Genomic DNA, 20,989 nt, shown 5'->3' with positions numbered 1-20,989 from the left:
GTCGCACCAAAACCGTGCGACCCCAGTGGAAAAATGTGAGAAACGACTGTTCCCTCTCTCCTCTCTTCTTCTCTTTCTTCTTCTGGGTTCGCAGATACAGTCACAGATACAGATATGAAGGGATGTGCAGATCTACCGTCGCTGCAACTTGCAGCAGCAGTGACGAAATGGAGCGAGAGAAAAAATGGGGGAAGAGGGGAAGAAGAAGGAGAAGAGAGAAGAATAGTGGATTGCTTCGTAGTTGCCGCTCTGTTCAGATCTGCGCTTCTCTTCCTAGTCACTTCTCTTTCTAGTCACCGCTCTGTTCGGTCGAGAGGAGGACGAGGATGAATAATGGATTGCTTCCTAAACTTCGCAGATACAGATATGAAGGGACGTGCAGATCTACCGCCGCTGCAACTTGCAGCAGCAGTGACGAAATGGAGCGAGAGAAAAAATGAGGGAAGAAGGGAAGAAGGAGAAGAGAGAAGAATAGTGGATTGCTTCGTAGTTGCCGCTCTGTTCAGATCTGCGCTTCTCTTCCTAGTCATTTCTCTTTCTAGTCACCACTCTGTTCGGTCAAGAGGAGGACGAGGATGAATAGTGGATTGCTTCCCAAACTTCTCTCCCTTTTTACATTTTCTCATCCCATCCCATCCCAATAAAACCAAACAATAGAAACTTAAATTTTTACATTTTCCCATCCCATCTTTTCCCATCCCACCCAAATCTTCCCACAAACCAAACGGAGCCTAAATGAACCTGATTAATACCTTTTTGGGGTGGGGGATTGATTGAATCTTGAAATTGCATATATTGTATGTACTTCTAAACTTTCTGGACAAAGTCTCCTATTTATATCTGAAGAATGGTGTGGCTTCAAGCTAGGAAGTTACGTATAACTTGTTATCATGTTCCAATCTAATGGTTCTTAAATCAGAGCCTATTTGTGTGTAAAAGCTAAGTTTCTCTCTCATAATTTCCTAAGTGCTAATTGCTTCTTAGAGCTTGTGTATAGATTGTTGTTCTATTATCTTTGCAATTTTATAATAAGCTATCTATGGAGCATGGCGAAGGATTATTATCTGGTTTCATGCCTCACATTGGTCTAGGTCCTCTCTCCTGTAAAGGGAGTTGGCTAGTTTTGAAGTGTTTCATCACAAATCATGCAAATGTCTGGTACTGTGGTAAACAATATTTGTGAAGTCATTTTAGGTATTGCCGTATTGGTATAGAATGTGGTGAGTATTGAGATCTGATTCGAAGCCTAGATTAGTTTTGATTGAATTGAAGAAACCCAGTGAGATTTCAGGATTGTTTTGGGTTTTCTGAAGAATTTGGACAAGGAGACTAGGGGGTATATTGAGAGAAAGAGAGAGGACGGGCAGAGAAACGGAATTCAATTTTATCTCTGTAACAGAAACAAGCTGGTTTTGATTTTGGTTTCTTCATTGCAAAGATTCTTAATATAGAGAAATTCATTTTCTCAGAATGTGTTTGAGTTCACTGACCTGCTCTTCATGATCAACAAACATTCAAGAAGATGGGAAATTGTATTTGAAGTACGCTGTCAACTCAAACAAAAGCAATTATAGAGCTCAGATGCCATTTTAATTCCAGTATCAGTGAAGGTTTAATCCCAGTAGTAAATAAGTCAACCCCTCCAATTCTTCAACAACCTAATTCATTAACAAGATTTAGGATCAGTTAAGAACTCTGTCCGGCAGTCGGCACTCGTCAGGTTTCGATTGGACAAACGGGATTCATTGAAGCAAAAATACGAAGCCAAGCAGTTAAGATGATAAACTTAATAAAAAATGTAGCATTTCTATGTAGGCCTTGTAATAGGGTATCGCCTTCTACATTCTTGACTTCATTATCACAATGTTGTCGTCTTCTCTGATTCTCATGGTTCCCGGCCGAGTCCAAGTTTCTTTGAACTGCTCCGGTTACTTCTTCAATTAAACCCATTTAGAGGAAGACATTAGATACATACAAATTTTGAGCAAATAACCAGAATTTGTTCAGGTCTAGATACATGAAAATCAGCCAACGCATGCAGACATATTTAATAAGCTTCTATACAAGTAAATTATGGAATAAAATGAAAAGGAGAGGATGACTTACCTTTCCCCATGGCAGCAGTGGAAGAGATATCTCGGCAATCTTGAGCACCTTATCGTAGTAATTTGTGCCAAACCATGTTGCCAAGAAGTTTTGTGCACTGTTTTATAAAATACTTTTATATTTTTAATTTTTTTGATATTATAATTATAAAATAGAGATTATTAAACTAGAATATTCATCTTATGTATTTATATATTAATTTCTTTTTATTATTTTCTTATTTGTTAGGGTTTAATTAACACAAACATTGCTAACTGTTGTATTGAATCCATGGTTGAAAATATCGATACACTTTTGTGTATTGGTAGAGGTGTATCGGTACTTATAATGATACTCCCCATTTTTTATTCTTTTGATTTTCAATTTAATTTTTAAATATATATATATATATATATAATTATTTTAAAAAATGGGTTCCCAAAAACACCTATAAACAGGTGTATTGAGACGTCCAAGATACAATACACTTGATACAGGGTGTATCGTATCAAAATTTTGATCCTTCATTGAATCCTCGAAGATTTCAAAACCTGGACCAATAAACAAGGGGAGAGCTTAAAATTTTGTCTAATCAACACATAGGGGTTCGGCCTCTATATTTTTTGAAATTTATACTTCTCTTATCAAAATTGTGGACAATTATTAAGGAAAGATGGTTATGGAACCTAGGGAACTATCCTAGGATATATGGTTTTACTTACAAAAATCCATCGCCTAAGTGTTGAATAGGCAATTAGGAGACAAAACGCCCCCTATTGCCTAGCGGCCCTAGCCTCGCCTTGGCGCCTTGAAAACTATGCATTCCACAATATTAGGGGATGAAGTTTTTGTCCAAATAAGTTTGGCATGAGGTGCAAAAGCTCAACCACACACAACTAGAGCCATTACAGATCCTTTGAACCTATAGAAACCTTCTATGGTTCTAAGTCCCAATCCCAAAACAAATCCTTAAGCCCCAGCTTCTTGGCTATCTCTTTGCTTCAGTTATTTGAGAGGCATCTATCAAAGCCAGAGTAGTTTCATCCACTAATTCCATCTACTCTGTTTCTCATCCTATCCAATGTTCATATTCTTAATCGAGTCCACTACACATTCAGAGAAGGTTTTCAATTGGGCCATTGATAGCCAATTGTCCTCTACAGCTTGAAGCTCAACTTGTGTCGATCCCCACAGCTATCCCTTTAGATAGCATCATGGCTAAGCTCTTGCTTTTGAGACTAGGATTAGTTGCACCCAGTATGAACCGATGGTCTTAGGCATCAACATTTGTTTGAATCAAATTGGTTGCACTAGCAATCGTACGGGCCACCAACATAGTTTCAACTCCCATGATATCAAATTGCAACCTTGTTGCAACAAGCCTATTGATGTGTTTACTGAGCAAAACCAAAACCTTTCTAACCATATGCCCACATTTCTTAGGGTGTGTTCTGTAGTGTGGATGAGAAATTGGTAGGTATGGACTGGTCTGCAACATACTCTGTGGCAAGAACCAATTCACACCATACCATAGTCCACAGTTGTTTTGAATTGTCGATAGATATGTGTGGATTGGACTAGTCCACACCCACAGTGGTGTTTTGTGGGCGTGGTGTGGATCAGTCCACACCACACTTTTTGGTTCCATGTATATCATATAGTTTATGAAGATTATACACAGTTGATCATAAATGTCTAATTTTTACAATTTATATGTTAAACAAATTGAATAAAGGCTTTTGTAATTGAGTATTAACTAAAAAATATTAATTTTCACAAAATGGTTATAAAATAATTTAAAATTTAAAAATATTATTTTATTGATAAAAATATTAAAAAAAGAATATTTAAATCAACGAAATGACAAATTATTGCAAGATAAGCATAGCATCAAACTATTTATGCAAACTAATAATCCATTGGTTCCCATACTAGTTGTGGAGAATGCCTAGGTGAATGCCCAAAGGAGAGTTTTGGCGGAGGAGACTTCCCTTTGTGGCAGAGCATAGTGGCAAAGGAGAGTTTTGGCAGTGGAGAATGCATAGATAATGTTCAACGGTAAAATGTTATAGGGTGTGGGAGGATGTGTGTGATACATAATATCAAAAAATGGAGTTTGAATCGACCCTTTTCACGAGAAATTAGCATTGCTGATATTTTGGGGTGTGGTCGTGTGGACAGGGCCAGTCCATGATACAGTGTGGACTGGTCCTGTCCACGCCCAACCGAACAATGTGTTCACCCCATTGCATGGACCGAAAAGGTCCATCCGTTAAATGAACATGCTTCCGAACACCGCCTTAGTCACTGAAGATTGGTTTTCAATATGCACAATAGTTACTCCACGTTCCACAAAAAGCTTGCGAAGCTTAAAAGTAGCAAATGCACCACCAAAACCAACATCCCCATCAGCAATTATAGGCTTTAAGTAATCTATTTGGGGTTCTAGCTCTCCTTGGCTCATGCTCATTCGAGCCTCTCTTTGCTTCTTATCATGGAATTCTTGAGAAAAGAAGAGGTGTTCAACCTTGTTTGGGACAGTGTCATAGGGATAGTCTGCAAGGTCTGGCCCCGGTTCATTGGTGGTTGTGTATCGATGAGCACTGACAACCAGAAACATAGATAGTATCCAAGCGCTTGGTCATCATGGTGACTTGAACTGGGTCTAGAGCACCAAAGGTTTTCGATGCAGTCCGGCCCATTGGCTTGGTGGGTGAGTGTTCCATAGTTTCTTGGCAAGTTTTGTTTCAGGCTACCTCGGTGAGTGTTCCACCATGCTTGCACCTCAGCAACTTCAGCTTCAAACCTCTTTTCCTCCTCTGTTACCTATAAGCAATTAAGCACTTTACTATTACGATTTATTAAATTTGTAACCTACTTTGATCTAGGTTTTTGACTTGTAAAATGTCAAATTACATGGTTTGAATAATTCGATTGGTACATGACAAGCTATATTAGGTTTATTGTTCATGTATTTCCAAACTATATGTGCCTTCAAACAAATGGATTAATTAGCCAAAAATGTAAAATAATCGATTGATTAGAGAGGCTTAGGAAAAATTTGATCCATGTGTTTCCTAATATGTATTTGGTTACATCCACCTTAGCTGTGTCTTGTACTTTTTATATGTTAAAGCATTCAAACGAAAAGCTTCTTCCACAGTATTTAGGCCCTGTTTGGTTTGCGGGATTAGGGGTCTGGAATCAGAATCGGAATGGGTTATTTCAATTCCATGAGTGAAATCAAAATCCCATTTTCATTCTTACTGGAATTTGAAAGAATGGCCATTCCCTACTAATTACAGGGTTAAAATATAATTGATTAATATTTTGCTAATTAACATTTTTTTTCCTTTTTAAGGGCTCCACAAACAAAAGACGAGAAATTCCTTTTTTTTTTTGGTAAATTCCGTATCATGGTAGACCATTTAAAGTGCCATTCTAGCTGCCTTATACTTCAAGTACCCAGTAAATGGAAACCAGAAAACCATTACACCGATGTCAACTTCCAAATTCCTTGTAGAAAGAGAACAAAATCATCATCAGAAAATTGACGTCTCATTAACAAAACTGTTCAACATTTCTTGAATTCTTTAATCGCGAAACATGCAATAAGCAAGTTCCCATTGAAATCCATTTCATGTACCAACAATAAGTGGAAATAAGTACTTATTCATGTTTTGCATAAAAGCCAAGAATAAGGCTCTATTTGATTCATGGGAATAGGGGTTTGGAATTGGAATCAGAATGGGCTATTCTGATTCCAACAGTTTGGTTGAGTGGAATTGGAATCCCATTCCCATTCCTGCTGGAATAGCATTTTCCCATTTATGGCCATTTCCTGTTCTTACCTTGGGAATGAAATTCCATTTCTGCTGATTCCAATTCTCATTCTCATTCTTGTTTGAACCACACAGACTATGGGAAGGTGGGAGGGGTCGTGACAAACTGGGTGTTGGTATTGATGAACCATGACACGCAATCGTTCTGCGCATGGACCCCAACATGATGGAGGCGAAGGTGGTGGTAAGCTCTTGTGGGCACGACGAACCTTTCGGTTCCATCGGAGTGAAGTGGTTCAAGAACATCGGATTGATTGACAGCGTCCTCGGGATGAAAGCACTGGACATAGGCCTATCGACGGGTCGGAACCTAATAGAACTGGTCCCGAACCGATAGGAAAAATCATGAAGCCGGAACCAAACCAGACCTGTAATTTTGGATGCAGAACAGAACCGATTGGTTGGACAGTTGGGTCCAGACCCAATTATAATAAGCATGTTGATATAAAGACACTAATATCCCTATTGAAAAGAACAATAATACCCCTACTAAAAATGCAATAAAAACCCTACTAAAAGGCTATAAAAACCCTGCTAAAAAACAATAAAAAACTACTAAAAAGCAATAAAAACCTGCTAATAGAACAATTAAAAAGGTAGAAGATCTCATGGGTAAAGGAATTAAAAACCTACTAAAATCCACTAAGAAAACAATTAAAAACCTTCTAATAAAGTAATTAAAAATTTGCTAAAATCCGTTAATCTATTAAATCCATAAATCCATTAAGTTTGTTAGCTATTTGCCTATTTCCTGAAGAAGATCCCGTGGGTAAACCTGCATTCTTAGTTTCTTACAATGTTGTGTTCAAAGCAATTTTTTTTTTTTTTTAAGGCTGCATTAGTAAATGATGCAAATGGAGTGTAAATCCCGGTTTAGGGTAAATTTGCACTTTGGTTCACTTTTGCCCATGTTTGGCAATATTGTATTTATGCATTGACAAATAACAGAAAACACATTTTTCAATACATACTACATCGATAATGAGATATAAAAGTACAACAATAAAAAAGAAGTAAATTTGCCTTCAAGTGAGCTTTTAATAAAAAAAAGGCATATGCTTTATTGGAATTCGTTTTTGCATCCATTACAGCTAAAAGTCTATTTGGTAAAAGGCTAACTTATCGGTGCAAAATTAATCCAATTTTACAATTTATATGAACCGTTTTACACTCTACATATTTGCATGCACACTTATTTGCATCATTTCCAAATGCAATCTTATTAACAAAGGAAGGGAATTGGAAAAGACAATGAATATCATGTTCCATTTAAGTCCTCGAGGATTTAGGCCTAAGCTCAAGGAAGGGGGTTCAAACTTTAAAGCAAATTGGTAATGGTTTATGTTTAGCCCTAAGCAATATCAAAAAGACAACTTACAAGTATCAAGTATCAGATTCAGTAAGATGAACTCCGAAAAAAGCCTAGCCACTCAAGGTATCTAATTATAAACTGGGAATAAATGCTATTCACGTAAAGATGCTTAATGATTTGCTAATTATCGTGGTTTTCAACTTTGGAGTTTTTCTTTTTGGTAACCAACAACTTTTAAGATTTGACTATATTGCACCAAAACCTTATGGCCATTGTGGTGAACACAAAAGCTTGTATTCTGTATCATATTCTACGGTGGATCCAATTATATGGGCCTAACAAAAGTGTTCTTTTTTCCTTCACATGTATGTTAGTGAAAAAAAAAATCATAATTCCCACAAGATGGTCATTATCAAAGATGGATTTATGCTGCAGTCCCATTGCCAAAACATCCAACCTTCTTCTTGCATTTGTCAAAGAACTCCATACAGCATGACATATTGTTCAAGAATATGTAGTTAAAGAAATGGGTTCATTTTTCAAATCAGAAAGAGCATATAAAGAGGGGGATTGGTCCATTAGAGGTGAGTCCCCGATCCAAAGTCGTTCCCAAAATTTTATTTTATTACCGGAGTTAAGACCATACCTGATACAAGGGGAGAACACTGGAAGTAGTTTGTTTTAAAATCGGATGGATTTGTTTTAAAATTATGATTCAATTGCTACAAACGAAAAAACAAAAAAAACCTTCTTAAGTGTCAAAGTAGACTCCAACATAAGTAGAGTTCCACCTAGTTCCCACATCAAGAAATACACTTTTACAACCTTGCAATTTTATTTGAGTTATTGCACTTTGAAACTTTTGATCCCTTGAAGGAGATGAATTCACATACTTAACAAAATCCCAAAATTTTTGGAGCACATGTCCAATGACTTTCAAACCATCTTGCACAATGAGATCTAAAATATAACTTGAACATTAGAACATGAAAAAAAAAATCCCCATACAATAGAAGCAAATGCTAATCAACAAGATGACTCTTAATCTACCTAATCATTGTATCATTTGTAGATGCATTGTCAAATGTAATGCTAGCCAACTTCTTGCCAATATTCCACTCCATCATCTTATCCATTGATACCCTACTAAGAGTTTCTGCATCATGAGGAACTGGAACTTGCACAAAAGAAATAATCTTCTTATGCAATATCCATACATCATCAATGAAATGAGCAGTAATACAACAATAACCAATGTTTTGGTTCTATGTTGTCCACATACCAGTAGTGATGTCAATTCTAGAAGAAAGGGCATCAAAGAAATTATAAAGTTTTTCTTTCTCCTTTTGGTACGTACACTGCCATAATGTCAGCCCTAATTGTATTACGAGAAACCAATTTAAATAATGGTTGAAGATTGTTGCAAAACTTATAAAAATATGCATGTTCAACCCTATTGAAAGAGTATTCATGTTTCATGACCATTTCTGCAATATCTCTACGACTTCTTTATTGATCAAATTTGTTGACATGAACCTAAATCTTTACACTTCTTCCAAACACAACGAGCCAAATGTTTCTTCAAGTGACTAGTACCATTGCTACGAAATCCATTAAACTTTTTCTTACAATGATTACAAGTAGCAACTACTTCACCATATGCATTCTTGCTAATTGAAAAATCATTCCATACAATTGGTGTTCTCTTCCTAGTACTTGTACTTATACTTTCATTGTCATTTGACTGAGAAATTGGTTCTAATGGAGAACCTCCAATAGAAGGTTGATTTGTTCCATGTTAAGCCATACTAATGTAATTTGCAATTAAATAAATAGCCCTATATATGGCAATCAATAAAACTAGATATTAAATTTCTAATTAACCAACAAGAATAAATAAAAACACTATACATAAAGAAATAAAGAAAATCAATACATTAAGATTTAAGACAAAACAAGAACAAAAACACTAGGGACCTTTCACATTCAATGTTTGGAGGCACAATTTGCCATTTGTCTTGGGCTAACATGATTAATGCATGGCCAATGGCTCCTGAGAACTTATATTCTACAAGTTCTAAGAACTTGTATTGGGATAATACCAAATGGGCATTCTTTTTGCAGCCTTTTGAGAACTTGTATCTACAACCTAAACAAATAAATCTGGAAGACCCTCCAAGAGATTTGCCTTCTCTTGATGAGATATTATAGATAATTTCAGTCCCTTTTCTTTTTCTTTTTCAAAGAAAAGAACTATTAAAAATTTGGAATTCATCAAAACTATGAGCAATGATGGAGAGAGAATGAAAATATATACCATAGTGTGTCTTTGACTCTCTGTGAGGAGAATGATGAGAACCGTGAACTCGTGAAGGATAGTTGTTTGCTGATGGACGAGGATGGCGTCACCACGTCGGCCTTTCTTTCTCTGTTTAGCGTCGACCTTGCTTTCAACTTTCACTCTTTCAAGTTTCAAGCTTCACAATTCACTGTTCGGCGTCTGTGGCGGTGGTCGGGGGACGACAGACAATGTCAGTTTCAGCGTTTACACTACAAATCATTCTTTATTCTTTACAAGTTTCACTCTCAGTTTTTCGATTTTGAACTGAGAGCGACTCTGAGAAAAAACGATCAAACGAAAGGGAAGGGGGAAATGGGAATGCAATTTCGCTATGAAAACCCTACCAAAATGACCATTTTAGACATATTTTGTTTAAATATTACATCTATATAATTTATTAATTAATAATTATTATATATTATATATTTAATAATACATATATAAATAATTATATAGGATTGGTTTGGGGCCTGATTGATTCGGGACATGGTAGATTCGGTTTTGACACGATAATAATCGGGGAAATATATTAGGAATCGGAACCGACCCGCTGGGACAAATTTTGGAACCAAAACCGGTCTAATCGGATTGGAGGATGCAGTTGTCAGGCACATGAGGGAGATTGTTCCGGGAATGATCGTTAATGGAATGAAGTCATTGAGATTGATGGAGCCCCGAGAATGGTAAGATCTATTTCTCAAATTTTAGGGTCAGCTTCTTTTTTATTTTTCCTTCCTTAGATTTATTCCTTTTAAGTTTGGAATTAGATGATTTAGGAATAGTACTGAGTGAAGCAACAAGCAAGAGGTTGTGCTCCTGTGATAGATTGCGGTGTCGGAATCTGCTGCACTTTTTTGCATTGCACTTTTTTTATTCACATGTCTCATTACGCGGTTGCATATGACACCACACGTCATGAGAAATAAAACGTAAAAATTGCAGCAATCATCACATACGCCTATAGGTGCTGAAGTTGTTAAACTATCAATAGAGTCTGAGAATCCAAATTTAAATTTAAATTTAATTCTTAATTTTAAATCTTTTGAATTGATCAACCAAATTAAAAAACTGATCCAAATTGATATAATCTGAGTTAACTGATTTATACTAATTGTTGATCGGTTTTGGGTGATCAATTTCCTAATTCAATTAGGTCAATTTGGTTGGCCAAATAATCTATAGCCGAACAGAACAAACTTATGAATACTCCTAATTTTAGCTAAATTAATAATTTGATCTCAAATAAATAACATTTGCCATAAATGATTACTGAAAATATAATAAATATTAATTTTAGTATATATAAATATATAATAAATAGAGATAATGATTTTAAAATTATTATTAATAAATATTAATTTTTTTTGAAAGTTAATTTCTATAATTATTAATTGATATAAGTGAAATAATGGTTTTAAATATTAGTACATTAATAATTGCAATTATTATTCTATTTTTTAATATCTATTAATTTTTTTTTGAAAGTTATTACATATTTTGTTATTTGAAAGCTGTAATATCTCTAAATTATTTAATTATTTCAATCATATTTAAAATTTAAAATTATTTATATTTTATATTCTTATAATCAAATATTATTAAATCTTTTATAATTATTTTTTTGGCTTTGATAAATTATTTAAAGTTATTACATAATTTTGTTATTTAACATTTTTTTTGCTTTTTAAATAATATCTAAAAAATATGATTTAGTTATTCTTTTATTTGATATTTGAAATGTTTAAAAATGAGTTATTTACGATGTTGTTTAATTATTTAAAGATAAGTTATTCACTAACGTAATTATTGATTATGTAGTTATTATTTATTTATTTATTAATAACTATTTGATTTAGAACCAGTTTAGTTTATTATTTAGTTCACATAATTAACTAATTATTTAGTTAACGTAATTTCTTAAAATTATTAATTTAATTAACAAAATACTAATTTCTTGAAATTATTGTAATAATAAGTACTAACAATATTTAATATTTAGTTATGTAGTTATTAATTAATAATTAATTAGTTATTATTCATTATTTAGTTAATAATTAATAATTATTTTCTTTAGGACTGGTTTAGTTAATTATTTAGGTAACTAAATAACTAATTATTTTGTTAACATAATTAATAATCATTTATTTAGTAATTAATTACATTAATTAATTAAATTCATTAACCTAAACCGGTTTTGGAAGATGAGCCGGACCGGTTTAATAGTTGAAACCGGTTAAGACCGGTTAAAAATATAGCCGAATTAGAAGAGTTTTAACCATCTTATTTGGGCATTATTTCAAAACTCTCTTTTTTATATATTTGAAGAGAAATTTCCCTTCACCTTTCAATGAAAGGTTTCCATATGTGATCGTTGAATATTATTGTCTCAACCTGCCACGACTGGCAGCTCATTCATGGCTTAACCTAATTGTATACTAACCCTAGCTCAGCTCTAGGTGTGCCAATTGATCAGATCAGGCCGTAATTATTGACCGAATCTTATAGTATTTTGTCCGATTCTGATATATTTTTGGATCAGATCAGATGGGATAAAATCGGATCCTATTTGAATCACCCCTATGAGATTTATAAAAACATATGTATATATATGATGAAATTAATTGAAGAAAATACTTATATTTTTGTCTTTTTATATAAACTGTTATATTTTTTAAAATTTTCAGAAATTAAATCGGGTTGAATCATATTGGGATATCCAACATTATTAATAGATTCGAATTTGAATCACTGTTTGTAAAATCCAACTGAATTTTTGGATTGGATTGAATTGGATCTACTGTTAAATCGAACTCAGATATACCCTCATTCGAATCCGATCCAATTCATTTCAACCCTAATAATTAAGATAGGTCTAAAGTACCCATTTGTGAGGGATTTCATGCAAAACTTCTGGTTTGTGAGGTGGTCTTTACATGAAGACACTATAAGTTGTGTTAGGTTAAAAATCCGGAAACCCAAAATATGCTATTGTTAAATTAAAAATAGGCTTTTATGATGAAATTTAATAGTTTCTTCAAAGCAGCTCAGCTCAACACAACTCACTGAAAGCAGTTGAACCAAAGCTTCAGTCCTCTAGAATGGGCCTTTTCTTAGACCATCAGTATGTCGTTGATTCGGTCCTTGATCTCATCAAGCTGGTTTGTTATGTGCTGAATGGGGCTTTTCGTACGTGGTTATAACAAACCCCAAATTACCGGATAACACTTGATAGAAAAAGCATTGACCAACTTACCATATCTGACAGTTTGGCCGAGTCGTCTAAGGCGCCAGATTTAGGCTCTGGTCCGATAGGGCGTGTGGGTTCAAATCCCACAGCTGTCAAAATGGTAATTTCATTTTCTTATAACATTTTGGTGGCTCTAAAAACCCGGATAGACTCTAAAAACAACAAATATCTATCTCAAATTTCGGTTGTATCGTAACAGTATTTAGAAATGGCCAAAATTTTATTTTTTTTTAGTTTTTTCTCACATTTAGTTTTTTTTTGGAAAGCTTTTAGCATGCCTTTTATTATTAAAAAAATTGGGGGTCCGAAACACTTAGAAATAGGCGTCTCAGATTTTATTCAAATCTTTTTCTAATTGGGAAATTGTCTAAAATTCATCATAAGCTTTCAGCATTTCTCTTAAACTCATCACAACTTTTCAAAACGTTCAGGGAACCTCATGTCACTGAGTTTTATTTTCCAAAATTCACCTTTTTCGTCAGTGCATCGTTAATGTTTCTTAACAGAAATGGCCATGCCAGCATAAATAACAATTTTCATGACCAAATTACACTTGAATGATGAGTTAGGGGGAAATGGTCATTTAGGTTAGGGTAAGATCAAAATTCTCTCTCTCTCTGTCTCTCTCAAATTTGGTCGCCGCACCACCTTCTCTCACTCAGATCTTGAAGGTAGTCACTATATCACCCTTTCTCTTACTTAGATCTTGCCACTACCATCACACCTTCTCTCTCGTTCTTGAAGGTAGCCGCACCACCCTCTTTAGATCTTATTTCCGCACCACCTTTTCTCTCGCTTAGATCTTGAAGGTAGTTTTTGCACCACCCTCTCTCTTGCTTAGATCTTGCCGTCGCCACACCACCGTCTTTGGATCTTGTCACCGCCGTAGCACCTTCTCTCTCACTTAGATCTTGAAGATAGCCATTGCACCAACCCCTCTCTCTCCCTCTCTCTCGTTTGAAGATCGCTACTACACAAATCTATTGTTTGAAGATCTACTGAGTTTTGATCCTTTGAAACATTTGCAATATATTCTTTTGATTGTCTGAAATATTTGTTGACATTTTGTTGCAATAATCTTCGGATTTAATGCTAATTTTTGTTTATTTTTTGAAAAAAATTATCATTTTATTAGTTTGTCTATAATTTTTTATTTTTTCTAAAACATATAATTTAAAAAATATCATTATTTTTAATTTTTGCTTTTTTAGTTGATTTTTTTTATTTTTATCATTTTATGTATATTTGCAATTTCTGTTTTTATCCCATCTTTATATTTTTTTTAGTTTTTTTCTGTCTTTTTCAGTTTTCAATTGTCTTATTTTTTTTTTCATTTTTAGTGTTTTGTTATAATTTCCAATGTTTTTTATAATTTTTGTTTTTTTTTACATTTTCTATTTTCTACAATCTATATTTTTTTATTATTGATTTGCAATTTCTATGTTTTTCTACAATTTTAGGTGTTTTTCTACAATTTTAATTTTCTGTTTTTTATGTATTTTATATTTGAAAACATTTATTGAACATTTTCCTTTTTTCATGTTTTTGTAGTTAAAATATTCAAATATATAGGTATATATTTTATATTTTTCTATGAAGGGTAAAATGATAATATACTAACTCCCGTTAGTCTGTTTAGCGTCAAGTTAGTGACATGGTGAGTTTTAGACATTTTGAAAAGTTATGGTGAATTTAAGGAAATGCTGAAAACTCATGGTGAGTTTTAGACAATTTCCCTTTCTAATTTGATGCTGGAAATACATGGTACGGGTAGGGATGAAAATTTTCTCAATCCCCGACTTCCCCAATCCCATTAGGTTGGGGATGGGGAATGAGGTCCCTGCCCAGCACTGATTATGGTTATTTATATTTAAAATTTTTATTTATTTTAAGTAAAATTATTTTTAAAAAAATATTGTTAACTAAATTTTTTTTGGGATTTGGGTCCCTATAGGGAATCCATTCCCATCGGGGATTAGGGATGGGGGGCAATTTTTTCCTCAATGGGAAATAGGGTTGGGGACAATGATTAATTTTAAAATCGGGGTTGGAGATAAGGAATATAATCCCCGCCCCATTGCCATTTCTAGATATGAGTAGAGGTGCATATCGAGTCGTGCTAGCCCGCGGGTCGAACTAGGCTATGCTTCTTTGGGAATACCAATGGAATGGGTTGGTTTGACATGGCCCACCGCCTGGGCCCGTGCCATGGGCCAAGTTTTGCGCTAGGCCGGGCCACGAACAGGGTCAAGCCATGTTTTTTAAAAATTAAAGAAAAAATAACAAAAAATTTAACATAAATTAAAAATAACAAAGAAATTAAAAAATATCTCAATTTTATTTTATATGAATTTTGATGTATACAATTGTTTAAATATGCAATAATAAAATGAAAAAATATAATAAAATTGAAAATAAAATTTTACATATCTTAACATATTATCTAATTATTATATATAATATAATATAATATACATAGTATATTATATATATATGGGCTAGGCCATGCTGGCACGCAGGCCATGGGTGATATAGCCCGCTTGATCGTGTCAGCCCATGGACCTAAAATCTCAAAACCAACACGACCCATATGATTGTGTCGTGCTCGACAACCCACAGTCCGTCGTGATTTACCCATGAATTTTGATAAATACCACTTGATTGATTAATGCATTTGTGATATCAATTAATTGGTCACAAGGTTTTTTTGGATATCATGTCTTTCCCATATTATAGTCGAACCCATTTTTGAAACTTTAAGCAACTCCAAAATTCTTAACTAAAGCATAAATTTGTTTAGTGCACATGTTCAAAAATACATATATTTTGTTTGTTAATCTTTTCTTTTAAAATATATTTAAATATGCATACTCCAATAAAATTTGGATTGGTACGAGCTCCACCTAGGTTGATCAATAACACCTCGGACACCTAAGGTTCACCTCGCTCTGACACAACTTGGCTCATCTCAGATGACCTAGTTATTGTCTTGATTAAATTGTTGAGCCCGCCAAGTGTTAGCCTGGCGTACGACCTAAGATGGATGCATGAGAAAGCACATTTCACCAAGGCTAGCTACACCAGAAGAAGCGCACCTGATTTCCGCCACATGTACAAGAAGTGACCACCTGGCACTGGCAGCCTTGCCTATAACATCATCATCATTGCACATGGCTGCCTTGTCTATCAAAAGAACATAGACTTCCTCTGCAAGAATAATGTGGCTCTTGAGACACCTATACATATTCCACTTTAGCTCCAAGTGTCTTGTCTATGCTCCAAGTGTCTTGCTTGGCTTCTAGGTGTCCAACACCTTTCTGACACATATCCTCTTGGCACAAGCGCTAAAATCCTATTTAAAGGTTAATTCCACATTCATTATATACTTTTAGCCTCATTAATTACCAAGATATCACCCTGGGCCCTCTAAGCTCATTTTCTCTTGCAGGCCGACCTTCGAGCTGCCTCCGATCTTAGCAATTATCGATCTTCATTAGTAATGATAATCATTGGGACTGCAAGTCAAAAACTCAGATTGTCCGATTTGAATGAATTTCAACTACATATGACTTTGGTTAAGGTTTGGGTTTGATATTACATGATCTAGTTGCTCCCTCGTGTTAGGTGACTCGGATGCTAATTCGGAAGATTCCTTGTTAGGGCCGAGCTGGAAGTGGCTGAGCTAATGTGCTTCTACAAGAGAGAATGTTAGAGTGCTCGGGTTGTCTTTACCCGAAGAGGGCACTCCGATGCTTAAGTCAGAAGGTGTTTAAAGAGTTCTTGAGGGAATGAGAGAGCTTGAGAGTGTATAGTCGCACGTACCTTCTTAGGTAGAAATGAGTGCTTTATATAGGTTTCAATGGTCAGAGCCCTTCACAATGGGTCTCATCTTCTTGCGGAACTGTTTCAGCTTATTCAAGCGCGTTAATGTGTTGGTTACGAGATTTATGCAGAGGTTACGCTCTGCCCGAATAACTCTCGGGCTGGTAGCGCATTATTAGTCCAAGTCAATGGGCTCTCCTCGAAGGTTGTTGTGGATTCCCATAGCTCTGTCGGTCTTTGAGATAGCTCGCTGCGAGTTAAGGGGCCAATAAGTTCGGCTTGGCTGAGGTGGAGATCGTTTTAGGCGAGGTGCCCCAAGCGGACTTGCCTAGCTAACTTGTTTACTCAGTGCTGAGGTGTCACTTGAAGCCCATGTGTCGCAAGGCGACTAGGAGGACCAAATTACCCCTCATCAATTGCCCCCACTCTCGAGCTGATGTTAGCTCAGCGAAGGGAGTAGCTCTCAATAGGGTAATGGTCCAACTGGTTCATAGGTCACCAGGTTTGCTTTCTTGATCCAGTCTGATGTCGGGTGGAACCGCGGTGGTCTTTCAAATTCAAAAATTCAAAATTTGAATCTTTTTAAAAAGAGGCATGTTCAACGGGCGTGTTGTTTTCAAATTCGAAAAGAGGTATGCAAAATTTGAATTCGAAGTTACTCGCGCGCGTTGCCAATCGTTGATCCGCTATCAAAGCATCTCTGTCGTTCGCTCTTTTGTCCGGTGGGCTATAAGTATGGGGTCCCCACTTGCACTATTTTTGGAGCTTTCTGGGGTGGTGTCTAATCGAAGGTCGCCATTCGAGTTCCTTGTCCGCTTTGTTAAGGTTTTGTTAGTTGTCGTTGTCGGTTTTCCCTACCTTTCTTAGTGAGTATTTTACCTTTTCCAATGTCTTGCAACCCTTTTGGTAGTAGGTCATCTGACCAAGGGTCGGACAATGAAGTGAGTTCCTCGGGGAAGGACTCCTTTAGGAAGTGTTGTGATGGTTCTTTAGTAGGGAAGAGGAGTGAGGTCGAGCGGGAAATAGCTGTTTTCGGCCCGACCGAACTGTTTGGGGAGCGAATTATGGAGTTATGCCATACCTATCAGATCCCTAATGAATATAACTGTATTGAGTCGCGCGTTGATCAGTATCCTTGAGAGCATGACCAGGATGCTATCTGCGTTTATGAGGAGGCGCTAGTCGCCGGTCTTCAACTCCCTCTACATCCTTTCATTCTTTTGGTGTTGAGGTACTATGGTGTCTCTCTGGGTCAGCTCGTCCCCAACGCAATTTGGACCTTGGTGGGGCTGATCAGTTTGTGCCACCACCATAACTTCCCTCTGAACCTAGACATCTTCTCTAGCCTACATAATATGAAGAGATCCACCATTCCTTTCTACTTCTATCTCCCTTTCCAAAGTGGTTACAAGGTGTTGACCAAATTTCCTAATAAAGTTAAGGAGTGGAAGGATAGGTTTTTCTTCCTTTCTAAGGATAGTGGTTGGGGTGTGAACATTGTCTGGTATAGCGATTGTCGGAGCTTCAGTGAGTGTTTTGATGAAGAGCTGCATGCTACAGTTCAAGAATTTTTCCACCAAAGAGTCAAGGTAGATAGTGTTCTGGCCGAGTCCATTCTTATACAGGCTGGCCTTAGTCACGTAGGTAGATCGGCCATCGAGTTGTCTGGATCTGCATTTGGTATTCCACTAATTTTTAGCTTGGCTAACTCATTTTCTCTTCTTTAGATATGGTGAGCATGGCTTTAATGTTGGCAACTTCCAAGGAGAAGAAGGATTCAAGGAAGAAGCGAAGGGCAGATTGCCGCTCTTCGATGGAGGGGACCTTGGCCAGCTCTGAGGTGAGGTCGCCACACTCCGCTTCTCCTGTCATCGATCTTAAGGGAGGCAGCATGCCGATGAGAACTGATCAGTACTCAACAGGTTCCACCGCTTTCCAACCTCATGTCAGCTAGAAGGGGCATGAGGCTGACCCTTACGTCTCAGACATTCCTCACTTTGTCCCTAATGTCAACATTTTTGTACTTGATCGTGTGTCTAGTCCTCGAGTAGCTATTTGGATAGCCAAGGGTATGTTGCTTCTTGAAGATGTTTGTTTTTATCGCAGCCTGGACCCAATCGATGCCAGAGCTTGGATGACTCAATACATCGTTCAGGTTTGTCTGCTTGTAAGATTTCTATTTTTTGGTTTCTGGGGCGTCTATTCCAATCATGTTTTTCTTCTTTTGGCACGCGAGCACCATCGGGTAGGTTTTACTAGACCATGTTCATGCGAGCTAGAAGGGGAGAGGTGAGATGCAGGTGAACATCAATGCGTTGCAAGCTGAGATGTAGAAGGTGCACCTCAATTTGAAGGAGGATCGCCAACGCTTCTATGAGTTTAATAAAAAAATGCAATGCGACCTGACCAAGGCTCAACGCAGGTTGTCTGAGGCTCAAGACACTATTGCTGCCCAGGCATGCCAACTAGAGGAAAGGAGATCGAAGTATACTCAGGACATTCGCCGAGCTGAGGAGGCAGTCGTCGCTCGCTTCTTGGAGTCCCCTGAATATGAGAAGAAGAAAGCGGAGGACGCCCTTCCTTCGATGAAGAAGGGTTTCAAACTTTGTCACCGTTATTTGAAGATGTTGCATCCTACCTTCAATTTCGGCTCTCTCTCTATGAATGATGTACCAAACGAGCTCGCTACACAAGTTGATGAGGAGTTATAACTTTCAAAGAGGATGAGCAAGAAGACGGCGAAGGAGGGGGCAAGGAGGGCGATGGTGTCGACGACGAGGTTCAGGGAGGCAATGGAGAGTAGCTCGACCTATCTGGGTGGTTTTTGTATCTATGGTGATTTCGGGAGCCTGCGTGCTCTTGTAAGTTGTTTCCTTGGGACTGCATGCCCTTTATCTCCAAACTGATTGTCACTAAGTTCTTTTTTTTTTTGCATAGATGTACAGTCGTAGGCCTTTCTTTTCTTAATGAAACTTAGACTTTTATTTTTGGTGCTTTTCCTTTGGATGGAATTCTTTCCTGTTTCTGTTGTTTAGCTCGGTCGAATAGCCGCTAGGTCGATCGGTTGCCCTAGTGCAAAAACTTTCTTCGTATTGAGCTATTGGGAGGTTGGCCCAAATGCCTTAGTAATTTTTTATAGTTGCTACTCAGAACTTATCTTCTAAGTAATAAAACTTATCTTCTGTGCTCTTTTGTCCAAGTTGTCAGTAGGTTGGCTTGAATGCCTTGGCGAAATTTCAAAAGTTTGCGGATGAAGTTCAAAACATTTCTTCTCAAAGGTAGTACTTTCGCAGGTTGTGTATGTTCCACATCCGGGGTACCACCTTCCCCTCCAGTGTTTCGAGCTCATACTCATTTTCACCTATTACCTTAGAGATTTTGTAAGGGTCTTCCCAATTCGGGCCTAGCTTTCCTACATCGGGCTCAGGTACCATAACTTTTCTGAGTACCAAGTCACCAACTCTAAATTGGCGTTTATTGACTCGGGCGCTATAATATTGAGCCACTCGCTATTGGTATGTTGCGGTCCGAATATAAGTTAGGTCTCTAACTTCTTCTACCAAGTCGAGGTTGGTCCGTAGGTCGTCTTCGTTAGTTCCTTCGCTGAACATCTCAGATCGCAAGGCCGACACTTCCATCTCTGTCGGTATCACAACTTCGATTCCATACATTAGGTTAAAGGGGGTTTCTCCTATCGCCATTTTGATGGTTGTTCAGTAGGCTCATAACACACTGGGTAGGTTGTCCACTTACAAACCTTTAGCTTGGGAGAGCCGACCTTTAAGGCTGTAGAGGATTGCCCTGTTAGTTACCTTGGCCTAACCGTTTGCCTAGGGATGGGCGACCGAGGTGAAGTTTTTCCTTATACCCTCTCCTATGCACCTTTTTTGAAACTATATTTCCTCGAACTATTTACCATTATCCAAGATCAATAGTCTTGGCAACCCAATTCTGCATATGATTTTTCTCTAAAAAAAGTTCTACACAATCCAAACTATTATGGTGATTAGTGGCTCGACCTCTACCCATTTTGTGAAGTAGTTGATTGCTACTACTAAAAATTTCTTCTGTCTCGTTGCTAGCGGGAAGGGGCCTAGTATGTCGATTTCCCATTGTGCGAACGGCGATGGACTGGTTAGGTATTTCATGTCGGTCACTGGTTGGTATAGGATGTTGGCATGTCATTGGCACTTGTCACATTTCTGTACCAACTTGATGGTATCTGCTTTCATTGTGGGCCAGTAGTACCCTTGTTGCAAAGCTTTTTGGGCAAGGGCTCTGCCTCCCAAGTGTCCTCCATAGAGTCCTTCAAGAATTACATACAATATCCGATCTGCCTC

At 36.8% G+C, this 20,989-nt stretch overlaps 1 pseudogene across 1 annotated transcript; it reads right to left on the bottom strand.

Annotated features, from left to right (window-relative positions):
* Window positions 1–2,252: 2,252 nt before the first annotated feature.
* Window positions 2,253–9,925, bottom strand: LOC104585703 (isocitrate lyase pseudogene; annotated as a pseudogene). Its single transcript, XR_016080316.1, has 2 exons — window positions 9,557–9,925; window positions 2,253–4,911 (listed from the first exon to the last, which is right to left on the bottom strand). The product of XR_016080316.1 is annotated as an isocitrate lyase pseudogene (transcript).
* Between the last annotated feature and the right edge of the window lie 11,064 nt (window positions 9,926–20,989).

The sequence above is a fragment of the Nelumbo nucifera genome, chromosome 1, assembly GCF_055504915.1.
Source record: "Nelumbo nucifera cultivar China Antique chromosome 1, China Antique-T2T, whole genome shotgun sequence".
Lineage (NCBI taxonomy): Eukaryota > Viridiplantae > Streptophyta > Magnoliopsida > Proteales > Nelumbonaceae > Nelumbo > Nelumbo nucifera.
The sequence above is the reverse complement of the archived record's forward strand: the minus strand, read 5'-3'. Positions and strand labels throughout refer to the sequence as shown.